The 17,779-nt window shown below is 39.4% G+C and overlaps 1 long non-coding RNA gene across 1 annotated transcript in view; it reads left to right on the top strand.

The window, feature by feature from the left end:
* Positions 1–7,602, top strand: part of LOC141933054 (uncharacterized) — a 30,036-nt gene extending 22,434 nt beyond the window's left edge. The window contains exons 2-3 of the long non-coding RNA XR_012625985.1: positions 911–991; positions 6,819–7,602. This is a non-coding gene — a long non-coding RNA (uncharacterized LOC141933054). The remainder of the gene's footprint in view (positions 1–910; positions 992–6,818) is intronic.
* Positions 7,603–17,779: the final 10,177 nt, after the last annotated feature.

Raw genomic sequence — 17,779 nt, 5'->3', positions numbered from 1 at the left:
ACATTTTCCAAAATGTGAAATGAAGGGAGACTAAGCTGCACCAAGCTATCATGTAACTTATGAGACATACAGGACAAGACCTGCCTGATCAGAACAAAAGCTTGAGGTTGGTTGTCCACAGGCACAAAAGACTTCTTTTGCTGTTTGCAGGTCTCAGTTTTTCCTCTTAGTTTTTGTTGTTGTATAATTCAGCAGTGGAAAGAGCAATAGATTGAGAGAGTGACAAGCCATTTAGTTAAGATCACTCAGACATTGCAGATTATTGCTGGTTCAACAGATACCACACTGACCCTCAAAAACTTTTCCTCACTCAATTCTGACTCTGTTCCCGCAAAGAGATTTTAGTCTATTGAACGGATGATTTCTGGCAGAAATAAATTAACATTTGTAGATGCCAAAAGTGGCAGTTCCAAAAATATAGTTAAGAAGAGGCCTGGTTTGCTTTCACTTAACTCACTCAACACTCGGCTGTACTGCAGCAGGTCTCCCAGTCTGGCTTATTCCAGGATTTCAAGGTCAATTAGGCGTAGTTGTAGAAGCTGGCTCAGAGCTTCTTGTCTCAGAAATTTCAGTATGTTTTCACTATTTTGATTTCCTACTTTTTGTGCATCATAGAGGGTATTGGTTAGAGACTGAAATACTGGGGGTCTCCTGATAGGTGGGAATATTTTGTGCTCATAGGTTCTTTGGGACCCATCTCAAATTTTCTCTTCAGCTTCATTGGATTCCCTTCGCAATGAAAACAAGAGTAAGAACATCAGTGTGGCTGCTAGAGTTGTCTCTCATTATTCAGCAAGGGATTATATTTTGGAAACCAGAGTTGTCTGAAGAGGTCTTCTCTTTACTTGCATTAACTTTTATGCCATGTTAATATTACATCATTATGTTATATAATTTGTTTGTGTTTCAGTTATCTGGAAAGGCCTATGGTGATGTTCCCCTGTCCCAGAATGACAGAAGTACAAACTGTACGAACTGTGCTGGCAAGAAGGTGTCAGTTTTGTGTTTCTAGGAACACCCTGGACTTAAGCCTTTTGCATCTGCTGATCATCCTCATCTCCCATTTCATTTTATAATTTACTGTCTCTTTACAGAATGTTTAATCTATATAAAGGCACAGATTTTATGCCAGAATTTGACATGTCAGTCTTTTCTGTATGCCTCTCCCTTTCCCTCAGTTTAAAATCTACTTGATTTGGCTTTTCTCTGTGTAACTATTTTTTCTCAAATGGGGAAAAATATAAAATTAACCCACTAAAAAGAATAATTTCTGAATAAATCTTGGTATGAGCAGGAAGTTATATTCATTTGAGCATTACTTGGTGGTAACCCTACAGTTTGGTTATAAGAACAATCTCTCAGTGTACAACACCAATTCATGTCTGTTTTGCTTTGAATAAGCATTGAAGTAGAACTCACTGGGTTCTATGCATGCATTGCTTCTACCCTTCAGTTATGATTAGAAAGACAGTAGTAATTTAGGCTGCTATGACTTCTATTCAAGCACATAGATTATCTTCACTTCTCTATGGATGAATGTACATAATCGATCTTCTTTTTGACTGTGCTTCTGGATTGCAGTTCTGTTGCTCAAGAGTCATATTAAACCAGTAACCCCAGTAACAGTGCAATGTTTGTGGTTCCTTTTCATCTAGGCAAAGGAAGCTACTTAGAGCAAGCCCAAATAAATTCTCTAGGTTAAGCTTGTTCCATGTTGCCAAAATACACAGAATTCAGAGAAGAAAATAAATAAAGAAAAAACATCTGTGCACGTACTACATTGTAGTACTACTCCTTGGCCTGATAAGTAGCCTTTGCTTAGCTCAAGCACCCTTCAGTCTGTTGCTGAGTGAGAGATGACTGCAGAACCTCCTTCACTTAGGGCTTGCCTTGTCAGGAACTGTGGGTACTATGCTTGGCTGTTCCCATAAGACTGGCATAGCTTGAGCCTACACTCCACAGACGTAAGACCATCTGATGAACGTCACAGCATTAAGTGTATTAGATGTATATATGAAGTGTACATGTGAGGCTTAAATTAAAGACACACACACCCCTTTCGGCTAGACTTGTACAAACTTAATGCCTGCACATGCCTGTACAACCAGGTGACACCAAAAAAGAAGCCAAGAAGCTGGCTTATAGCTCAAGTTAAAAGAAAAAGAAAAAGAAAAAGAAAAAGAAAAAGAAAAAGAAAAAGAAAAAGAAAAAGAAAAAGAAAAAGAAAAAGAAAAAGAAAAAGAAAAAGAAAAAGAAAAAGAAAAAGAAAAAGAAAAAGAAAAAGAAAAAGAAAAAGAAAAAAGAAAGAGAAAAAGAAAGAAAAAGAAAAAGAAAAAGAAAAAGAAAAAGAAAAAGAAAAAGAAAAAGAAAAAGAAAAAGAAAAAGAAAAAGAAAAAGAAAAAGAAAAAGAAAAAGAAAAAAGGAAAAAAGGAAAAAGAAAAAGAAAAAGAAAAAGAAAAAGAAAAAGAAAAAGAAAAAGAAAAAGAAAAAGAAAAAGAAAAAGAAAAAGAAAAAGAAAAAGAAAAAGAAAAAGATAAAAGGAAAAAAGAAAAAGAAAAAAGAAAAAGAAAAAGAAAAAGAAAAGAAAAAGAAAAAGAAAAAGAAAAAGAAAAAGAAAAAGAAAAAGAAAAAGAAAAAGAAAAAGAAAAAGAAAAAGAAAAAGGAAAAAGAGAAAAAAAAAGAAAAAAGCAGAGACAATATCTCCTTCCTTTTTCCCCAGGCTGTATTCCAGTGGATCCTTTCATCCCTCTATGTCACAATGCAATATGTCATACTATGCACTGATATTGCTAATAGATGTATATGCACTGTACAGGCTATGTTTTACCATTTCTGTTCATGTTCATGACTTTAGACATAACCTGTGAAATGTAGAATAACCAGGTTAGTCAATGTGGTACAATTCAGGTGCTATAGGGTTTGAAAAGAATATGTAATCAAAGAGCATCAATAAAGTGTAATTGACATCACCCATTGCATCTCATCGAATCAAAAATTATCCTCTGATTGATGCAGAGTGATGTGCAATCACTTGTAATTGATTGGAATTCATTCAGTATAGAATGTTGAGTAATTGCTACCAAGAAATAATGACTGGTTAAAGCTAAGAGGACAGGCTTAAGCCAGTCCATATATTTTGGACCTCTTGGTTCCTTCAAACATTTATGAACATTATAGGTTTTGTGTTACAGTTTATTGTTTCTGTACACTGGACTTCAAATCTTGTATACTAGCCTAGCTTTATGAATTCATTAAAAATAGAAGTGTATTACATCTTGAGGTTAGTAAATGAAAAAGCTAGATGAGATGTTATGCTCAATGCCTTGAATCTTGAACAATCAGACAGCATAAAATGTTGATGCATGCCTGTAGTAAAACCATTTCTTGTGTTCACAATGAATAAAGGCAGGATTTTCTAATAGGTAGCATACATTTAACACAAGTATTTTATGCTTGTTTTCAGTAGAAAAAGATGAATTCACTGAAGTCGGTGAGTTCACTGTTTCCTAAGGTAATATTTTGGAGAACCCATAGTTTCAGGGGGAGTTTGGGAGGGACAGATACTGTAGATCAGCAATGCAGGGCAAAACTTCAGTGTCTCTGGTGAATTCATGTTCTCTTCATATGACTCGTAGCACTCAAATCTCAAATCTCAACAGGTTTCAGACAACATATGGTGAAGTACTGAGCCAAAAGATAGAAACTGAATTTGTTTTTACTTAATTTTTCATAATATGACATATTTATTATCTTATTTACTGCTTTTATTTTTGACCATAAATGATTTGTAACAAATTTCCATTTAAGATACCTTTAATATATTTGTACATGAGGCAATTTCACCACAAAATGGGCTGTTCCCATGGGGTCAGCATTAACGCGAGGGCAGGCACAGGAGACATTATAGTGGGGGTCTGCTGCAGGCCACGAACCAGGAAGACTGAGTGGGTGAGGCCCTCTATAGACAGATAGGAGCAGCCTCACTTTCACAAGCCCTGGTCCTCATGGGGGACTTCAACCACCCCAATATCTGTTGGAGGGACAACACTGCAGGGCATAAGCAATCCAGGAGGTTCCTGGAATGCGTTGATGATAACTTCCTTCTCCAAGTGATAGAGGACACAACAAGGAGAGGTGCTATGCTGGTCCTTGTTCTCACTAACAAGGAGAGGCTTCTCGGGAGTGTGAAGCTCAAGGGCAGCCTTGGCTGCAGTGAATATGATATGGTGGAGTTCAAGAACCTTAAGGTGGCAAGGGCGCACAGCAAGCTTGCTACCCTGGACTTTAGAAGAGCAGACTTCGGCCTCTTCAGGGATCTGCTTGGTAGAGTAACATGGGATAAAGCCCTGGAGAGAAGAGGGGCTCAAGAAAGCTGGTTGGTATTCAAGGATCACTTCCTCCAAGCTCAGGAGTGATGAATCTTGATAAAGAGGAAGTCAGGTAAGATTGCCAGGAGGTCTGCATGGATGAACAAGGAGCTCCTGGACAAGCTCAAACATAAAAAGGAATCCTACAGAGGGTAGAAGAAAGGACAGGTAACCTGGGAGGAATGCAGAGATGTTGTCCGAGCAGGCAGCGATCATGTCAGGAAAGCTAAAGCCATGATAGAATTAAATCTGGCCAGGGTTGTCAAGGGCAAGAAGAAAAGCTTCTATAGGTATGGCATTGATGAAGGGAAGACTAGCCCTCTCCATAAGGAAACAGGAGACCTGGTTACCTGGGATATGGAGAAGGCTGAGGTACTCACTGACTTTTTTGTTTCAGTCTTCACCAGCAAGTGCTCCAGCCACACCTCCCAGGATGCAGAAGGCAAAGGCAGGGACTGGGAGAATGAAGAACTAGCCACTGTAGGAGGTCAGGTTTGAAACCATCTAAGGAATCTGAAGGTGCACAAGTCCATGGGATCTGATGAGATGCATGCATGGGTCCTGATGGAACTGGTAAATGAAGTAGAAAACTAAACCACTATCCGTCATACTTGAGAAGGTGCAGCAGTCCAGTGAAGTTTCCACTGACTGGAAAGGGGGAAATATTAGCCCCCATTTTTAAAAAGGGAAAAAAGGGGATCTGGGGAACTATAGGCCAGTCAGTCTCACCTCTGTGCCCAGCAAGATCATGGAGAGGATCCTCCTGAAAATATGCTTGGACACATGGAAAACAAGGAGGTAATTGGTGACAGCCAACATGGCTTCATCAAGGGCAAATCGTACCTGATGAATTTGGTGGCCTTCTACAACTCAGTTACAGTGCTGGTGGATAAGGGAAGAGCAACTGACATTATCTACCTGGACTTGTACAAAGATTTTGATGCTGTCCCACATGACATCCTTGTCTCTAAATTGGAGAGACACGGATCTGTTGGATGGACCACTCGGCGGATAAGAAATAGGCTGGATGGTCGCACTCAAAGAGTTGCGGTCAATGGCTCAATGTCCAGGTGGAGAGCAGTGGTGTTCCTCAGGGGTCAGTATTGGGACCGGCGCTGTTTAATATCTTTGTTGACGACATGGACAGTGGGATTGAGTGCACCCTCAGCAAGTTTTCCAATGACATCAAGCTGCGTGGTGCAGCCAACACACTGGAGGGAAGGGACGCCATCCAGAGGGACCTTGACAGGCTTGAGAGGCGGGCCTGTTCAAATGCAAGGTCCTGCACATGGGTCGAGACAATCCCAAGCAAAAATACAGGCTGAGCAATGAGTGGATTGAGAGCAGCCATGAGGAGAAGGGCTTGGAGGTATTGGTGGATGGAAAACTGACTATGAGCCAATCATGTCCACTCACAACCCAGAAAGTCAACCATACCCTGAGCTGTATCAAAGGAATTGTGACCAGCAGGTTGAGAGAGGTGATTCTCCATCTCTACTATCTTGAGACCCCAGCTGGAGTACAGTGTTCAGCTCTGGGGTTCCCAACATAAGAAATACATGGGCCTGCTCAAGCAGGCCCAGAGGAGGGCCACGAAGATGATGAGGGGGCTCAACCACCTTCCCTATGAGGACAGGCTGAGAGAGTTGGGGGTTGTTCAGCCTAGAGAAGAGAAGGCTCCAGGGAGACCTTATAGTGGCTTTCCAGTACTTAAAAGGGGCCCACAGGAAAGCTGGGGAGGGACTCTTGATCAGGGAGTATAGTGATAGGACGAGGAGGAACGGTTTTAAACTGAAAGAGGGTGGATTTAGATTAGGTACAAGGAAGATATTCTTTACTATGAGGGTGGTGAGAGGCTGGCACAGGTTGCCCAGAGATGCTGTAGCTGTCCCATCCCTGGAAGTGTTCAAGGCCAGGCTGGATGGGGCTTTGAGCAACCTGGTCTAGTGGAAGGTGTCCCTGCCCATGGCAGGGGGGTTGGATCTAGATGATCTTTAAGGTCCCCTCCAATACAAACCATTGTATGATTCTATGAAAATTTCACGTAACAACTTTACTACATTTTTCTAATGTTTGCTTAGCCCACACAACGTAAATAAATCCAATACTGTCTTCCGTAGTGTCCTAATATATTCAGCACCCTATAACAATCTATAATAACTATGCATGAAAATTTGCACAAGAGGGAGATTTCATTTATTTTCAATAGAATTAAGCCTTTGAAAATAGCACCCAACCAAGCATTAAAAATCCTGCATTTTTTATAATTATAAAAACCTCAAGTCTACTCTGTAAATGCCTCATCTTTCATCTTCTGAGCGCAAGGTTTACAGAATGCTATTCAACCAAGACACACCATGCTGACCCGAAAACCCTAACAAATTTACAAATAGTTTGTGTTTTTGCCATTTTCTTCATTTGCAAGGCCAACATTTTCATTTTTGCGTACAGGCAATGAACATATGGATTCTAAAAACCTCTAAAAATTATACAAAAATGTCAACAGAAGATTTACACTCCTCTGAAGTTGGAGATAATACAGGAGCTGAGATTAAGGAATAATACAGATCAAAAGATCAGACTGTGCTGCAATTGCATCTTGAATAGGTTTTGCACATGGGAAGCACTTTAAAACTTGCCTGAAACAGACAGCTAGCATGGACCAGAAGAGGAATGTGAAGCTGAATGCCTAGAAAACACACTTCACTTCTTTGACTATCTCGTTTCCTCCTGTATAGATGAGTGTGATGTGGGCTGACAGAAAACAATGGCCAAACTGGTCAGTTCTACCTTGAAAAAAAAAACAAAATGGAGCTCCTTAGGAAAGGGGCTTGCTTTCCTAAATGTAGGACAAAGGTGGCTGGAGCACCAAGGAACAATGAGGGACAGGGGACACACAGAGGTCACATTTGGAAGGTGCTTTTGTGGAGGTTCTTCAGTCCTTTGAAAACCAGTGCAAGAAAAGAGCCTGACAGCACTGCCTGCATTTAACTGAGTTATGGACTAGTCACCTGTACTGAGATGAAATTTATTGAACTCTGGCAAATATTTTTACCTTTTTTCATACCAATAACAATTCTTTAAAGAGCCAAAAGACATTTAAACTGATATTTTTACTGTATTTCTTACAGTACATCTCCAGTTTATGGGACCTGTGGTTTATTATTGCCAGTGACTTGATGACTAGCAGGTGCTAAATGGAGTTCTCTGTTTCTTAACATCACATTCAGATATTTTTGGCTACTACTGGGATTTCTAGTCAACTCACTCATGCAGTATTTTTATCCATTGGGGGGGGGGGGTTTGTTTTTAAACTGAAGGGTTAATGGTACTTGCTTTGAGATCTTGTGGAAAGTCTCCAGCATAAAGTAGTGGGGCCTTTATTGTGATTTATAAAGTCATGTGGAAAAGTTTGAGTCACAGTGGTACCAGGACTCAGTAATTTGCAAAACCAACAAAATCTGTCATTCGTACTAGCATATAAGTACATAAAATTAGTTTCTAACTAATAGTATATTGTGTACAACAGCATGGGCAATAAGAGATGATTTCTGCTACTTCATGAAGATTATAAGAAGATACAGTAAATTTTGTCTGTGTGAAGAGCTCCTTGTGTTCCTGAACACTGTGGTGTGTTTGCAAAGTTTTATATGCTGTCCCAAAGCAGAATTCATTAATCAAACCAAATGACTGTGACAGCTGTGAGACATTTAAGTTCAGAAGTTTTATAAACTGGAGAGAAACAAGTAAGGAGCTGAGATTTTCAGTTTATCTATGAATAGACCCTTTAAGGTTTTAGCAGAAGTTGTTCATTGGCACCCTTATTATCAAATGTTTTCTCATGTTATGTATAGCATCGTTTAATCCTTAACATCCTACTTGTGTAGAGCAGGCACTGGCACTTACCTTGCTTCTCATAGTGCCAGCTCCATGTAGCATCAGCTCTGGGAGGGTCCTGTCTGCAATTATTTCTAAAGTAAAGCTGCCTATTATAATACTTTAATGCTATATACTAGATATGTACATTTTTCTAAGACATAAATCTGAAAGTGCTAGCAGAAAGGATGTTTTGGGTTTTGTTTGTTACTTCTAAGTATCATTTGGTGCTAATTCCAGATTACGGAACAGTTTCTTTGGAAGAACCGGAACTAGAAAAATATTGTATAAGACATAAAGAAGTTCACTGGTGCAGTTAATCAATATTTTGTAAACTAATTTTATAAAAAATGTTATGATTTGTCTTGTGTATTGTTGAAAGTTATTTTCATTTCATAAATAAAACTTCAAATATTCATTTATAGTGTTATTTTTCCCACTTGGTTGCTTGCTTCTCTTTATGCATGGAAGTCTGAGCACATTTTAAAAAATATTGTCTCAATTGATTTGATTTAAAAGCTTACATAGCTTCAATAAGAGAATGGATGAATTTAGGGTTATTAAATATATGTTATAAATATCATTGAGCTCTAAAAGCCCTAAGTTTAAGAAGGTTGAAGTGTGTTAGTGAATCATAGCTGCCTACACCACTCTTAATCTCTTACTCTCTTTCCTAAACTGGAAACAGGATGTGGGACGAAATGGACTTTTGACCTGATCTGGCCAGTCCCATGTGTATTTAGACCATCTTCTGATCAACAACCCACTAGTTTTATAGACCACAGAAACACTGCTCCTTTTACTTTTCTTACTACATCAAAATTAATGAGATATGAAGCAAGAAAATTCTTTGAGGGAATGAGTCAGGATATATGAGGAGAGAGTGGACACAGAAGTATTTGTGTACATAAAAGTATATAGAAATATTTGTAATACACATAACTAGTCAGAAAGGATTTTTTCTAAAAATCTGCCGTATTGGCAATCCAAAGAGAAGAAAGGAGAGGAAAGGAGAAAGAAACATAACAGATTAGTAGTACTAAAACTAGAGATTCCCTTAGTCTCCTTCATTCTCTACTAATTTTTGAGAAGTCTTCAGGCTTTCTAAATTCCACTCATTTTCTATCTTGCAGGTAGATAGGAAAAGAGTGTCTGTAATTTGATAAATTTGCACCTTGCTATGGCCTTATCCTTCTCCTTTTTTAGGATTAAGATACTGCTACGCAGAAGGTATCTGACTGAATTAGAAAGTATGCTAACATTGGCAGAAAGATGTTAATTCGATGCAATATACTAAAAAAACCCCTTTGAACTGATAAGTAGTTGTTGTTACTTCCTTCCATGTCATTTCCCTCTGTATGTTATAAGTAACATTTTGAAGGACTGAGCAAATAAATGGCCAACATGCTATTCCCATAGATCCAAACCACCTTAAGAAGAGTTTCCCTCCAGTACAAGAGGTTCTCCCACACTGTAAAGCTAATTACAGTTGCAATAGAAATACTTTTATTATGAGAGCTCAAGATTACTACAGATGTTGGAGGCAAGGACACTGAGAGTCTTTTCTAAATGCATATGTAGTACAAAGATATAGCAAGCACAGGCAGCCTTGCGTGGTTTAGGACCTTACACTACTACACCTCCTCATGGAATCACTCTGTCATGGGGTGAAGCGTGCCCTGAAAATGGTACCCCTGGATACACAACCTTGACTACTCCTGCCCAGTTCCAGGAGACTGGAGTAGTTTTAGATGAGTTGGAAATATAGTAACAGTAGACAAAATTTGACTTGGCAACTATTGCTGAGTTCACAGGTTTTGCATCACTTTTGGGGTAGGAGAGCAGAGGCTGAGAGAAAAGACAGTAGCAACTGCTTCTTGGCCTCAGGTATGGAGAAAGTCGAAGAGATTGGTGCAAAACTACATGATAAGCAAGGCCATTGGTGGCCTATGACAACAATCTAATTTAGAAGGAAAAAGCACAGCAAAAGAATGTCCCTTGTTGGGGGAATGCCATACACAGATATCCAAGACCATATGGAAACTAGAGACAAGGAGACACTGGCACATATAAGAGCCAAACAGTAGGCCATGGACCTGGCTTGTCAACCAGTTGGGGAGAGGGTTCTGCTCCTGTGGGTCCCCGCTATGCTGGTCTAAACTGGGCAGAGGTGCTGAAGCCCTGGTTTATGTGGGCATGTAGTATGTGTTGTAGAATAAAAATTGCCATCCCTCTACTATACTTGTCCTGCTAAGTAAATACATTTTCAGTTACATGTCCCTGGGTGATGAAGCCATCTCACACATCTGAATCTTCTGGTGATGCTCCCAAATCAAATAAATCACTGCCCAGGTGCTCTCCTGTTCAGTAGGGATGTGGGATCTTGTTGGATGTTTCTTCTCAGTTTATCTCTCTCTGGTTTTGTTTCTGCCTTTCTTTTTTCTTCATATTGTTAATGGTTTGCTACCTACATTAACTCTATTTGCTTCCACATGTTGCTGATGTACTTGCCAGTTGGCCTTGCCAGGATGTATATAGATTTGGTAAGATGGAGAATTCATTCTAGGTTTAGATAAAAACTTTATCAGCAGTTTTATATCAACAAGTTAGTTCCGTATTCTGGAATTTCATATGTCAGCAAAAAAGAAGATTTTACATCTGCAGTTCTCAAGAAAAAAAAATAGTTTATGCTATAGAAGCCCCTCTGTGTGAGTTGGCAAGATACTGCTTGAAGTGGTTAATATGGCTACAGTGTATGTACTTCATGCTGAAAAAAGAAGAGAAACAGAACTGGGGGAGAGAAGGACCTCTGATCAGCTACAAATGTTATTGCTTGCTTTTCAATTAAAAAAAAAAAAAAAAAAAGGAAAAATTCTGGCATTGTTTTAACCTGATTTTTATTTTTGTTAAACCATGAATGATGATATAACAATTCCGTGTGGCCACACTGAGCAGTAATAATTATGGACTAGGTTGAACGAAGATATTATATTAAAAGAAAAAAAAAACCCTCATTTTATATTACCAAACAAGTTTCATCACCCAGAGACAATTTGCACATCCAAACATTTTAAAATGTAATGCTCATTTCTAATCTTAAACTCAATTACTAGATTTTTCTCTGGCTCAGATCAAGTCTGAAAACAGACTTTCTTCAAAGTGTGTTTGAAGTTCCCAGAAAAGTTGACTCCACTGACTTTTTCTGTTCAGATTTTTATAGTAATTATCGTAAGATATCTGAAGTTGTTTCTAGTGGTAACATATCTATTTTCTGACAAAACCAGATGTTTAGCATTTCAATTATTTTCCCTCATCTTGGTTAGCCGTTATTATTTTTTCTTCATTGTTCCTCAACTTTCTAAAGATTTTAAGTTCAAAGTAAAAAGTTTGTTCCCCAGGAATGTGCAAAATATCTAGTCTTTCATTTATCAGATATAATAGAAGAAAATATCTCAGAAAATGACTCTAATTATGAGCTTCTTGGAGTGCACTAGGCACAGTCTCTAAAATACATGTACAATAAACCTGTGTGTAGTTAAGAGAGGTAGTCAAGATTTATAAGCCTGCAAGTCTAGTGCAGTTTGGTTAAGTGAGGACATTGTGCCAAAAATGAAGTTGTAAAAAACTATCCCTGTTTGTCCAAGGCTATAATATAATATAATATGAATATTCACCAGGAAGGAAAGCACTTTTCAGTCTGCTTGCACTACTGTATATGCAAAACCAAATTAGTTTCAGGAAAGTATTTTTCTTAGCTGTCACTTCTGATGTTTCAGCAGACAATCATATATGAACAAAAAGTTTTTCTGAAGACAAAAATATAGCATAATTATGAAATATCAGTTATTCTAGAACATTGTCAATTATATTGCTAGTTATATTCTACATTTGTTGTTGTTGTCCATAGTTCTAAAGCAAATAGCATGCTGCAAAATATCTAGCCTTTAAACTACATCAAACCAGAACAGTTTTATTCTCATCACTGTATTTGCACAGTTTTGGCCATCAAATATATTGTCATCTTTTGGCAAAAGGCCACATATGGCTGTTGATACCATATATGAATTAAAGCATCCCAAGTGAACAAGCAGAGTTGACCTGTACAAAGCTTCAAGGCTTACCTAGCTGCCATGTGTTCTGGCTCAGAGCATGTCTGACATATGATGTGTAAGATCATAATCAACAGGGAAATTCCTCTTTCTCGGGTGGGGTTCTGTTTCTAAATAGATTAGAGAAAGTGAAGTTATAATGGAGACATATAACAACAGAGTACAACAGTGTCATCAACTACAGTCTATTGACAGATGTTGCTTCAAGGTAGTCCTTGAAGTCCTTAAAGAGTGAGGTTTCTCCCAAGCAGCATACATTTGTGAACACGTAGATGAAGAAGCAGCAGTGCAATTTTGGGGGCTAGACATTTTGCTGTGGTTATCCCTGTCTCACTAAAACACATGTAAGGAAGTTGACAGGGAGGCATAACTTAACAAACCTTACATGTCTACAGCCAGTGTGATATCCCTGCTGAAGTATGCTTATGGTATGACAATGCTTCACTCTAGCTTAACTCTCAGCATTGCCCACTGTTAATGCCCTGTGAGTAGGCATTAAATTTGTTGCTATGCTTAACAAAAAAATCATTAAAAATCTTTTCTGAGTTTTGCACTCTGAATGAAGCAAAAGTAGATGTACTAGGGTCTTCTGCTGTGTTTTTCATAGTTTCTTGTCATAAATTCACTCTCTGAATAGCAAAAAGTTTGGTTTTGCTTCATAGTCTTTCTCAGCATTTAACTTGCTTTACACATGTGCCATTGTTCAGTCCAGATCAGTCAAACAAAATGGAAAATGCCCACCACCAAATATGCTGCTGTCTGGAAGGTGAGACATAGTGGAGCTGGCTTGCTTTGCTACTTTGCATTATCATAACACTAACAGATGCTCTGTTGAAATTGGAATGATTTACAACAGACCTGTAGCAGCCTGGGGTAAGCAGCAAGCAGAGGACAATTGCAGATTGCCTTACTTTGATGTAACTTCTTCTATCATAGTTCTCCAATACAGGAACTTCAAGGTGAGCTTCTCTGGCATACCCATGAATGTCTGCTGACAAACCAATGAATGTGAACTTGCTATCAAGGAAATTCTGGAGCCTCTACTAACCAGTTCTGTTCTGTAATTATATGTAAGAAACACTGAATATTACAGCATGTTCTTATCCATTTTCTTTTTTTGTTCTAGTAATTTTGTGTAGCATAAATTATTTTATCCATGTTCTACATGACGTAATTCTTTAAGTCATGGACTATACAGTGTTTGTTTGCACATCACTGAGCACACTGGAGCCCTCAGTCCTCTCTAGGTTTGTTAGACAATAATCATCATCATTATCATCGATCACCATAAAGAGTGTATGAAAGTCATCATTCTAACTAAGAGCATAAACGCTCCAAGCAAAAAAAACCCCAGCCCAACAACTGTGCAACAAGGAGGCTTTTGATGAGTTTGAATATATAAATATCTTTCTCCAAAGTTCATGCTCTGTCCCTTCATTCCAAAGTCTTCTGCTGGAAAGAGTCAACAGTGCTAATTGTGTGGGTAGCATCTGATGGGAGAACAAACATGACTGCAAGCTCAAAGTGAACATCAGCCTCACAGGTCCTCTCTGTGGTGCTTTATTTTCTATTTTATTTTACCTCTAGCAAAACACCTGCTTTTTGGCTGAAAAAGTCTTGAAAACAGTACTGGGCGTAGAGGCAATTTCTTTCCCATTTTGTATGAAGCTAGCAATAAGGCAGTTAGGGATGGTTTCATAAAAGTCTAGTGTTAGAGGAACTTGAAAGGAATTTGATACATAAAATAGGTACATGGCATAGAGTTGTCAGAGTCACAGACTGTTTGATCTCTGACTCCCCTGTGGGCATTATAATTTGGTTTTATTTTGGGCACCATCAAAGATCTATGGAAATTCTGAGCTTCACATTATAAACACCAAAGTAGCCATAATTCTTGGTTTATTACAACTTTTAAAATTTGTTTATAGGGAAAGAATGGAAAGTTTATTAAAAATGTCCTCTTGATGCAATGGCTGGCATGTTGGAAATGCTATTAGTCAATGAATGAATAATGATCAGTAAAAGTACTGCTCAAGAGTAATGGAAATGTACTCTATGCAATAATATTTATACTTAATATTATACTGCCTGTCATTTGTATAGAAACGACTGTGGTAAAGAGTTTCTTTCAGAATGAACTTTATTCCTTTCTCAAGACAGAGAAAATGTAGGCATGGCCCAAGCTTAAAAGTCCGTGGTGGATAACTGATTTAAGCAAGCCTTCATATGTTCACATACCGGAGATTTTTTTATTAAATCTGCTGAAAGGCTCTTTAACATCTAAGAGAAAGTTACTTAAGCTCCCTGTAGAGAAGGGAAGCTGGGAGCATTTTCTTGTTCCCAGGTATGCGTATATGCACGTTATTGTGGACCTTGACAGTATTTTGATTTCATATTGAAATGAAATATATGTGCACAGTGTTGCGTCCTCCTCCCTGTCCTCATGCCACAGCATACTCCAAGTCCTGAAGCTGTAGTCTATTACTTTTCCTAATCCCCTTTTGGTCCTGCTGACATTTTCTGTTTCCACAACATTCTCTAGTAGTAAATTCCACACCTCCTGTGTAAGGAAGCTCTTTTATAAATTGCTTTAAATAGATCTTCTGCTAGTTTACAGAATCACAGAATCTGTGATTCTGTGATTCTGTGATTCTGTGATTCTTAAAGTCTGCTTCCTTCCTTCCTGAGAAGCAAGAACCAGAAATGCAAATTGAACTCAAGATATGAACTCATCAAATTTTTATACAGTAGCAAAATTACATTCTCTCTTCTCAAGATCCTTCTGGGTGATGCTAAACACTTGGTTGTCTCTTTTGGCCACTCCTGCCCATTAAGCCAATGATTTCAGGGACCTGGCAGTGATGACTATGAGACCTCTTTCCCAATTTAGAGTTGTGAGTACTGTATTGTGGAAGGAATGGTTTGGATTGCCTTCCTTAGGATTTTTTATCTATATTGAAGTTCATCTGCCATGGTTTTGCTCATTCACTTGGTTTTATGAAGTCCTTCTGGAATTTCTTGGCATTGTCACAACACCTGACTTCCCAGAAGAGCTTAAGCTCATCTGGAAACTTAGAGATTTCTTATTCACACACCCTGTCATTTAGGTGCCTTGGGGAAAATGATGAAAGATAAAAACTGTGGTGGCACATATCCTTAAGGGACCCCACTTGCCCCTTCTATATCCTGGAAAGTGACGGTAAATCCTACCTTTTGCTTCCTGTCCTTCAGTCTCAAGTTTTTTTGTTGTCTCTTGCAATGCTGTTTCTTAAATTACCTTTCGAGACTATTTTTAATGGTTTTTGAAACTCCAGGCACGTTACTTCCTCTGGGTATCCTTTATCCATGTATTTGCTGACATCTTTAAGGATCTTCAGCACGTCAGGCAGACAGGATTTCACTTCACAGAAGCCACACTGATTCTTGCCCAGCTGACCATGTCTGGCCTGCTCAGTGATTCTGTTCTGTAATATAGACTCCATCAATCCCATTCTTTAATATATACATCACCATCTTCCCTACTGTGTATACCACTGCAGTCTGTAGTTTCCAAGATCCCCTCTTGGGCCTTCATTCTACAAGGAATTTATGCTGGCAATCGACCTGGCACGGGGGCTATTTGTAATCCTGTGGTCACATGCCTGGGATGGTACTTCTTCAGTTTCACGTGGAGGTCAACCTTGAATGAATGCTACCTGGACTGGGTGACTTACTGACTTTCAGATTATCCATTTGGTCTTGTACTTGAGTTATATCTATTTCAAGTGGATCTACCTTCTCTGACTTATCTACTGCAAAGAGTATTTCCAATGTGGAGTTGCCTTCATCAAGAAATTCACTGAGCTTCTCTGCTGTGGTCTTTGTCAGCCTTGAGTGCTGCTTTTGCACACTTGTCATCAATATTCCCATGACACCCACAGTGTCTGAAGTATTTAAAGAACTTTTTGTTACCAATTTGAAAAGCCTTTGCAAGATATAAAACTTTTGCGAGATAAATTTGACCTGTTCAAAAGACTGATTAACAAAATCCCTTGGGAGGCTGCCTTGAAGGATATGGTAGTCCAGGAAGGCTGGACATACTTCAAGAGAGAAGTCTTAAAGGCACAGGAGAAGGCTGTTTCCGTGTGCCGAAAAACAAGCAGGTGGGGAAGGAGACTGGCCTGGCTAAACAGGGGCCTTTGGCTGGATCTCAAGAACAAAAGGAGAATCTATTGCCTTTGGAAGAGGGGCCAGGTCTCTCATGAAGACTCTGAAGATGTAGTGAAGTTATGCAGGGAGAACATTAGGAGAGCCAAAGCACAGCTAGAGCTCAACTTGGCTACAGCTGTTAAGGATCATAAAAGATGTTTCTATAAATTCATTAACAGCAAAAGGAGGATTAGGGAAAATCTCCCTCCTTTACTAGATGCAGAGGGAAACATGGTAACTAAGGATGAGGAAAAGGCTGAGGTGCTCAATGCCTACTTTGCCTCAGTCTTTAGCAGTGGAACTGGCTGTTCCCTGGACACTCAGCCTCATGAGCTGGGAGATGGGGAGGGGAAGCAGATTGAGGTCAGCACAGTTGAAGAGGAGATGGTCAGAGACCTGCTACACCACTTGGATGCACACAAGTCTGTGGGACCGGATGGGTTACACCCAAGGGTGCTGAAAGAGTTGGCAGATGTGCTCACCAAACCACTTTCCATGATTTACCTGAAATCATGGCTAACTGGAGAGGTCCCATTGGACTGGAGGGTGGCAAATGTGACACCCATCTACAAGAAAGGCAGAAAGGACGATCCAGGAAACTATAGACCTGTCAGTCTGACCTCGGTGCCAGGGAAGGTCATGGAGCAGGTCATCTTGAGTGCCATTAAAAGTCATATAATGGACAACCAGGGGATCAGGCCTAGTCAGCATGGGTTTGTGAAAGGAGGTCCTGCCTGACAAACCTGATCTCCTTCTATGACAAGATGACCCGACTATTGGACAAGGGAAAAGCTGTCGATATTATCTCCCTGGATTTTCGAAAAGCATTTCACACTGTTCCCCATAGGATTCTCATAGAAAAACTGGCTGCCCCAAACGGTCTGCTGGGTCAAGCACTGGCTGTATGGACGGTCCCAGAGAGTGGTGGTCAATGAAGATAAATCCAGCTGGTGGCCGGTCACAAGTGGTGTTCCTCAGCGCTCGGTGTTGGGACCATTTCTGTTCGACATCTTTATTGATGATCTTGATAAGGACATAGAGTGCATTATCAGTAAATTCACAGATAACACCAAGTTTAGCGGGAATGTCAATCTGCATGAAGATAGGGAGGCACTACAGAGGGACTTGGATAGATAGAAACGGTGGGCCAACGTTAACGGGATGAGCTTCAACAAGGCCAAGTGCCAGGTCCTGCACTTGGGCCACAACAACCCCGTGCATCGCTACAGGCTTGGGGAG

Source organism: Strix aluco, chromosome 1, assembly GCF_031877795.1.
Source record: "Strix aluco isolate bStrAlu1 chromosome 1, bStrAlu1.hap1, whole genome shotgun sequence".
NCBI classification, from domain to species: Eukaryota; Metazoa; Chordata; class Aves; order Strigiformes; family Strigidae; genus Strix; species Strix aluco.
The sequence above is the reverse complement of the archived record's forward strand: the minus strand, read 5'-3'. Positions and strand labels throughout refer to the sequence as shown.